Source organism: Plecotus auritus (assembly GCF_963455305.1).
Source record: "Plecotus auritus genome assembly, chromosome: 5".
Classification (NCBI taxonomy): domain Eukaryota; kingdom Metazoa; phylum Chordata; class Mammalia; order Chiroptera; family Vespertilionidae; genus Plecotus; species Plecotus auritus.
Genome location: NC_137776.1, coordinates 120,744,396 through 120,752,740, shown reverse-complemented (window position 1 = coordinate 120,752,740; position 8,345 = coordinate 120,744,396). Strand labels below are relative to the sequence as shown.

Sequence of the window (8,345 nt, the reverse complement as noted above, 5' to 3'; positions counted from 1 at the left end):
AGCAAATGATTATGTGAAGAACAGAAATAGCAACACATAATACTTGTTTACTTTAAAATGATATTAGTCACTATATGACTAGAAACTGAAAATTTCACCAAAATATAAATCTCTAAAGTGACAGGTTTATAGGAAGAATGAAAATCGCAATATTATTGAAAGCTTCTGGGGAGAAGATTTATTCAGCTACATGCATAACCATCTCAAAACAGGCTCTGTTGTCTTCTCTCTGATTATTCTCTAAGTGCAAATGAGGAAGAAGGATTCCATGATCGCCTGTTTCTTCCTGTGGCACTGATGGAGCCTGCTCTGTTAAGTTACTGCAATTGCAGGCTATTTCAGAAGGGGGGTGGAGGGGGTGCAAGGACAGTCTGATATGCACAGTATGGCTGCCGTGAGCATGGCTGGGGCATGCTTAGGCTTGCTGTGAAAAGATGATCCCTGGTTTATCTGAACAAGGTAGCTTGAAACGTATAATCTAAGATCAAAACAAATCATATCCAGAGCCAACTTTTAAACATTATCTAAAATGTCATCTACTGATAACATAATGTGTGGAATTAGAAAGAAATTCTCCTGGAAGGAGAAGTGATAAAAAATACAGAGTAGAGATGCTGGCAGAAGAAGAAAGCCCAAAGCAGTTGCTCACAGAGCTGCCATCTGTCCCAGGGCCATTCTGGGCTTCTCTGTTCTACTGTTCTTGCCTCATGAACCCAGGGACGTCTGAGTCACGTTTGCCAGTGGGAAGGCAGGTCTTAATAACTGGTAAACGGCATGAACAAACAATCCTGACTCAAAAATATATATATACTGTACCTTAGACATCAGAGCCAGCAGAGAAAAAAAAGATTCAGGGCGGAAAGAAAGTTATCTAATAATATATGAGATTGTTTTGGCACTTGTTGCTGTTGATTAATAAGGGTTGATTTATTTTTTATTTTTTATTTTTTTTGCTCTAAAGGATCATTTCATTTGAACCTATTAATTTCTTTTCACTCAACATTGCAAAGATAAAGCAACATAAAATATGAGGCAAAGGGAGGCCGGTCTTTAAGAATTTGTGTCTTCAAACTTTTACTGGTATAACAATCCTTTCAATCCTGGAGCCACTCAAAGATGAATCATGAAAATAAGAAGAAAAACTTCCTTTCCAACAGCTTTGGCGGTACATGTGCTACAGCAAGGCTAGTTGTAGCAAACAGCGTCATTAAAGCCTGCATTGCTATATAAATTAGACATTACTTGGAAATAATTCCTTTATGCTGAAATGTAAATTCAATCTAACATTATGCCAATTTTTGCAATTATGCTACACCCTATTTTAGTACTAGAGATTAAATGTTCACCACCAAAAAATGGGAATAACTACTACTAAGGTAATAGCTGTGAAATTCATTCCCCGGTATTGCTTTGAAAATAAGTCCCTTAAGTTGTTAGGGGAAAATATGACTTTAATGAAATGTATTTTTTAACTGGAATTCTTCAGTCATCAAAATGAAATAATAAGAGGAATAATGGTTGGCCTGTTATTCTTCTTCTTATTTGACCCCAACCAATTAAACACCAGTGTTTTCTCAACTCTTCCGATAAGGGCAATTTTTTCTCCTACTTCTGTACACACAGGATTAGACAAAATGATTTTGCCCAGATCAGCCTCGACTGCACATAGCTCTTCTTCCTGTTGACAGGAATATTATGTTCACCAGGAGCACTTCACTCTTTTTCACAACTTTTGCACCTTAGCTGCTTTCTTGTCTCCTTCAGTGCATGCACCTCGGAGCCTTCTAAGCAGGAAATAGGAGGGTTTCAATTCTGTGAAAAACTCAAGATAAGGCATCAACTGCATCAAGTACCTGCTTCAACATTCTGTCAGCCCAGAACAAAGTGGGGCCAATGTTTGTTTCTACTTCAATAAGACTTCCTGGAGCAACATACTGAAGATCATCATGTTCCCCAAACAGTGATACAGTTTTGAAAAAGATCAAACGACACATGAGTTTTCCTTCCCTATTTTTGGAAACAATACCAGGTCTGACTTCTATCTCCTGGCCCACCTTTAGCATTCCTTTAAGAATACCACCACCAGCTACATCCCCCTTAAGGTCATCGACTTCACAGCCAGGTTTGTTGATATCAAAAGACCTAGTAACAATAAGTGGGGGTTCTGAAGTAAAGTCTCTTGGCGGCACTAGAATTTTCTTTACTATGTACTCACAGACAACTTCAATGTTGTATTTCAGCTGAGCAGAAACTGGAATAATAGAATGCAAGGATCTGTTCATACTGTTCTTAGCTTGGCTTTTTTTTTTTTAACCAAAGAATTTTATTTTGTAGAATCAAAATATGCTTCAGTTTCATGATTTCTATAGCAGCCAGGTGTGCAGAAGTCTGAGGCTGAGGACAAGTCTCATTCCAGCTATCAACGGAAGAGCTGCATCCATTGCTGCTACACTGTCTAGCAGAATAGCCATCAAAATATCGTGGCCAGTGGACATATTCCTAGAAAATACAACCTCCAAAACTCAATCAGGAAGAATCTAAAAATCTCAATAGGCCAATAACTATGGAAGAAATTGAAGCAGTCATCAAAAAGCTTCCAGCAAACAAAAGCCCGGGGCCAGATGGCTTCACAGGGGAGTTTTACCAAACATTCAAGGAAGAACTAAAACCTATCCTCAAAAAATTCAAGAGGAAGGAACACTTCAAAGCTCATTCTATGAAGCCAGCATCACCCTAATACCAAAACCAGATAAAGACAACACAATGAACATAGATGCGAAAATCCTCAAAAAAATTCTAGCAAATCAGTTCCAGTATACATCAGAAAGATCATACACCATGACTAAGGAGGATTTATCCCAGGAATGCAAGGATGGTACAATATCCACAAATCAATAAACATGATACATCACATAAACAAATCGAGGGAGAAAAATCACATAGTCATATCAATTGATGCAGAAAAAGAATTTGACAAAATCCAACACCCTTTCTTGACAAAAACTCTCAGCAATGTTGGGATAGAAAGATCATACCTCAACAATAAAAGCCATATATGACAAACCCACAGCCAACATCATACCTAATAGGCAAAAACTAAAACCATTTCCCCTAAGAACAGGAACAAGACAGGGATGCCCACTCGCACCACTCCTGTTCAACATAGTACTGGAAGTAATAGCCATTGTGATTAGACAAGAAGAAAAAATAAAAGGCATCCAAGTTGGAAAAGAAGAAGTAAAACTGTCCTTATTTGCAGATGACATGATACTGTACATAGAAAACCCTAAAGACTCCATCAAAAAATTATTAGACTTAATAAATGAATTTGGCAAGGTAACAGGATACAAAATTAGCACCAAGAAATCTATGGCATTTCTATACACCAATAGTGAACTTACAGAAAAGAGACTAAAAAAGCAATCCCATTTACCATTGCACCAAAAAAATTAAGATACCTAGGAATAAACTTAACTAAGGAGGTAGAAGACCTATACACGGAAAACTACAGGACACTGAAAAAAAGAGATAGAGGAAGACATAAACAGATGGAAGAACATACCATGTTCATGGACTGGGAGAATCAACATCATCAAAATGTCCATACTACCCAAAGCAATCTATAGATTCAATGCACTCCCCATTAAAATAACAATGGCATATTTCACAGACCTAGAACGAACTTTCCAAAAATTCATCTGGATTAAAAAAAAAAAATATCCCGAATAGCTGAAGCAATCCTGAGAAAGAAGAACAAAGTAGGTGGGATCTCAATACCAGATTTCAAGCTGTATTACAAAGCCACTGTTCTCAAAACTGCCTGGTACTGGCACAAGAACAGACATATAGATCAATGGAATAGAATAGAGAACCCAGAAATTGACCTAAACCACTATGCTCAATTAATATTTGACAAAGGAGGCATGAACATACAATGGAGTCAAGACAGTCTCTTCAATAAATGGTGTTGGGAAAATTGGACAGATACATGCAAAAAAATGAAACTAGACCACCAACTTACACCATACACAAAAATAAACTCAAAATGGATAAAGGATTTAAACATAAGATGGGAAACCATAAAAATACTAGAGGAATCCACAGGCAGAAAAATCTCAGACATGTGCTGAAGGAACTTCTTCACTGATACTGCTCCTAGGGCAATGGAAACTAAAGGGAAAATAAACAAATGGGACTACATCAAAATAAAAAGTTTTTGCACAGCAAAAGAAACCATCAACAAAACAACAAGAAAGCCCACTGCATGGGAGAACACATTTGCCAATGTTATCAACCCATAAGGGTTTAATCTCCAACATTTACAGGGAACTCATACAACTTAACAAAAGGAAGATAAATAACCCAATCAAAAAATGGGCAACAAACCTAAATAGATACTTTTCAAAAGAAGAAAGAAGGTGCAGGGGGTCTTAATCCAGCATCTAGAAGAGGGGTTCATGAATCTGGAGAAGGCACTGTGTGTAAATTAATCAAGAGTCCAGAGACGAAACATAATATTGGAAGGCATTTTGGGGAGCCAGAGAAGACTTAACTAAAGGAACTAAGTTCTCTCTTGTCTCAGGACCCCTTACTTTTTATAAACACAAATTGTCCTAAGGCAAGGTAGATAGATATACACATCAAAGGCAAGGGTTTAGTATACAGAATCCATTGTCAGATTAAAAGTACTACCTCCTGCTGTTCAGGTGTTTGGCCAGGAGGAGGCAATAACATGTAGATTGAAATGCCCTCAGCTGTCTGGCAGCAAGCAATCATTTATGCATCCTTTTCGGGTTTGGGGAAATGCCCTCAGCCATTTCCAGATGATTCAGCCCTGCTGACATGCTGGAATTGGCTTCCGGCAAGAAGGAAGGCCAAGAGACATATGAAAACATGCTCAAAGTCACTAATCAGACTGAGCCAAGATGGCAGCATAGGTAAACACCTAAACTGCTGCCTCACACAACAATTTCAAAACTACAACTAAAAGAAAAAAGTCTGTCACCCAGAACCATGGGAAAGCTGGCTGAGTGGAAGTTCTACAAATAGAAGGAAAGAGAAAAGAGCATTGAGACGTGCACAAGCACTGAAAAGCTGAGGTACAGAGGCGCGCGAATTGGGCTGGTGGCGGGCGACTGGGTGCGCTGCTTTTTTCAACCCGAAGGGAGACAAGCTCCTGATTACTCTGAACTCCAGTCTCTGCGGAGACGCTGGGGACTCAAACTCCTACGAGGAAAAGCTGGACTGTCTGCCATCGGGTCGGAAAGTGAGGGTGGCTTTCTTGCAGAGGTGTGCGCAGCAATCATTATTTACTGCGCTGGGGCGCGGGTCATGGGGACTTGGAAACACGGAGACGCAGAGATGGCTGACTGGCAGCCATTGCTGTTTGCCATGCCCTAGCCTAGTGACTCCCTGAGACCCTGCCCCACACAATCTACAAACCCACCCAAGCTCCACACAGCAGCTTTTGCATATAAATAGTCTGCCCTATCACAGCTTAACCTAACAAACTGCAGCTCTGGTCAGACAGCTCCAAAACCTCCAAACCTCAAGCAAAGAGGAGAAAACTGTAGTTCTCGCTGTAGCTCCTGCTGGGTGGCCTCAGACAGTAGCTGACCTGCACCCCATTGGAGATCTAGAAGCTAGTGTATCTAGTGGTCAGTGTGAGATGACACCAGATTTCAACTCCTCACATCCATAAGTGACACATTTAAGAGGCAGACTCAGTGAGCACCAAAGCCCCACTGAAACAAGTCCTGCCCCATAAGCGTGTCTCCAGCACAGCAGTTCTTCCATTATAGACACAGCGGGTCCTCACAACCAATTGGCCTGGAGGTCAATTCCTCCCAGTGTACCAACAGCAATCAAGGCTTATCTACACCAAGACTTTGCACTCAGCCCACAAAGGGGTGCACCAAGAGTGTCCACCTCAGGTGATAGGCTGAACCACTGGTCACCTACCACAGAAAACCACTCCATCAACACAGGGAAGCAGCAAAATGCAGAGACAAAGAAATATGTCACAAATGAAAGAAATGGAGGAAAGCAAACTACTAGACATAGAGTTCAAAACCACATTTATAAGGTTACTCAAGAATCTTCTAAAAACCGCCGAGAAACTTGATGAGACCTCCGAGGAGCTTAGTGAGACCTTAATGAGAATGCCAAAAAAAAATGGAAAAGGACCAGTCAGAAATTAAGCATACACTGTCTGAAATAAAGAATATACAGAAATTCAACTGTAGATCAAAGGACCCCAAGAATTAAACCAAAGATCTGAAATATGAGGAAACAAAAAACACCCAACCAGAAAAACAAAACAAAAAAAAGAATCCAAAAATATGAAGATAGTGTAAGGAGCCCCTGGGACAACTTTAAGTGTACCAACATCCGAATTATTGGGGTGCCAGAAGAAGAGAGAGAACAAAATATTGAAAACCTATTAGAAGAAATAATGACAGAAAACTTTCCCTACCTGGTGAAAGAAATAGACTTACAAGTTCAGGAAGTGCAGAGAACCCCAAACAAAAGGAATCCAAAGAGGACCACACCAAGACACATCATAATTAAAATGCCAAGGGCAAAAGACAAAGAGAGAATCTCGAAAGCAGCAAGAGAAAAACAGTTAATTACCTACAAGGGAGTACCCATACAACTGTCAGCTGATTTCTCAACAGAAACTATGCAGGCCAGAAGGGAGTGGCAAGAAATATTCAAAGTGATGAACAGCAAGAACCTACAACCAAGATTACTCTACCCAGCAAAGCTATCATTCAGAATTGAAGGTCAGATAAAGAGCTTCACAGACAAGAAAAAGCTAAAGGAGTTCATCACCACCAAATCAGGATTATAGGAAATGCTGAAGGGTATTCTTTAAGAAGAGGAAGAAGAAGAAAAAGGTAAAGATAAAAATTATGAACAAGAAAATGACAACAAATACATACCTACCAACAAGTGATTCTAAAAATCAAGTGAATAAAAAATCTGATGAACAGAATGGACTGATGAATATAATAGAATCAGGGACATAGAAAGGGAGTGGACTGACAATTCTCAGGGGGAAGGGAGTGTGAGGAGTGCGGGAAGAGATTGGACAAAAATCTTACACCTATGGATGAAGACAGTGGCGGGGGGTAAGGGCATGGGGTGGGGTGGGGAATCAGGTGGAGGGGAGCTATGGGGGGGAAAAAAGAGGAACACCTGTAATAATCTGAACAATAAAGATTTATTTTTTAAAAAAAGTCACTAATCATCCGAGAGATGCAAATCAAAACGACAATGCGGTATCATCTCACACCTGTCAGAATGGCTATCATCAACACATCAACAAATGACAAGTGCTGGCGAGGATGCGGAGAAAAAGGAACCCTCGTGCCCTGCTGGTGGGAATGCAGACTGGTGCAGCCACTGTGGAGAACAGTAAGGAGTTTCCTCAAAAAACTAAAAATGGAACTCCCATTTGACCTAGTGATCCCACTTCTAGGAATATATCCCAAGAAACTAGAAACACCAATCAGAAAGGATATATGCACCCTTATGTTCTTAGTGGCACAATTCACCATAGCTAAGATTTGGAAACAGCCTAAGTGCCCATCAGCAGATGAGTGGATTAAAAAACTGTGATACATCTGCACAATGGAATACTACGCTTCGGCAAAAAAGAAGGAATTCTTACCATTTGCAATAGCATGGATGGAACTGGAGAGCATTATGCTAAGTGAAATAAGCCAGTCAGAGAAAGATAAATATCACATGATCTCACTCATTTATGGAATATAATGAACAACATAAACTGATGAACAAAAACAGGTCCAGAGACAGGGAAGCATCAATCAGACCGTCATACCTCAGAGGGAAGGTAGGGGAGGGGAGGGTAAAATGGACACAGACAACAGGGGGGTGAGGGCATGAGTGGGGGTTGGGGGGGCAATGGGAGGACGAGGACACATGTAATACCTTAATCAACAAAGAAACTAAAATAATATCATGGCCAGGACAGTCAACTAAGGAGACATGTCTGACTAATTTGGAGTTTCCTTTGGTCCCTGGAATGTGTGCAGGAAACTCATTAGGCATACTACTTCCACAGAATCTACAGCATTCTGGCTCCAGACAACTTGAGTCATCAAGTTTCTAACTCTTAGCATTAGCATATTCAAGCTTGATTGTAATATTTCTTTCTAGTTAGTTTTTGAACCTGATGGTGTGAACTCCAGAAATAGCTTTTTACAACTGTGGATTTCCCATGAGCCACCTGACCAATTGTACCTCTATTAATTGTGGTTTGTCTGCTGATAACTTCATGTGAAAGTGGCATCAATTTGGCAACATCCAAGGTGGCAGGA

The 8,345-nt window shown here is 40.2% G+C and overlaps 1 pseudogene across 1 annotated transcript; it reads right to left on the bottom strand.

Annotated features, from left to right (window-relative positions):
• Positions 1–1,482: 1,482 nt before the first annotated feature.
• On the bottom strand, positions 1,483–2,358 carry LOC308248306 (eukaryotic translation initiation factor 2 subunit 3-like; annotated as a pseudogene). The gene has a single exon. The product of its transcript is annotated as a eukaryotic translation initiation factor 2 subunit 3-like (transcript).
• Positions 2,359–8,345: the final 5,987 nt, after the last annotated feature.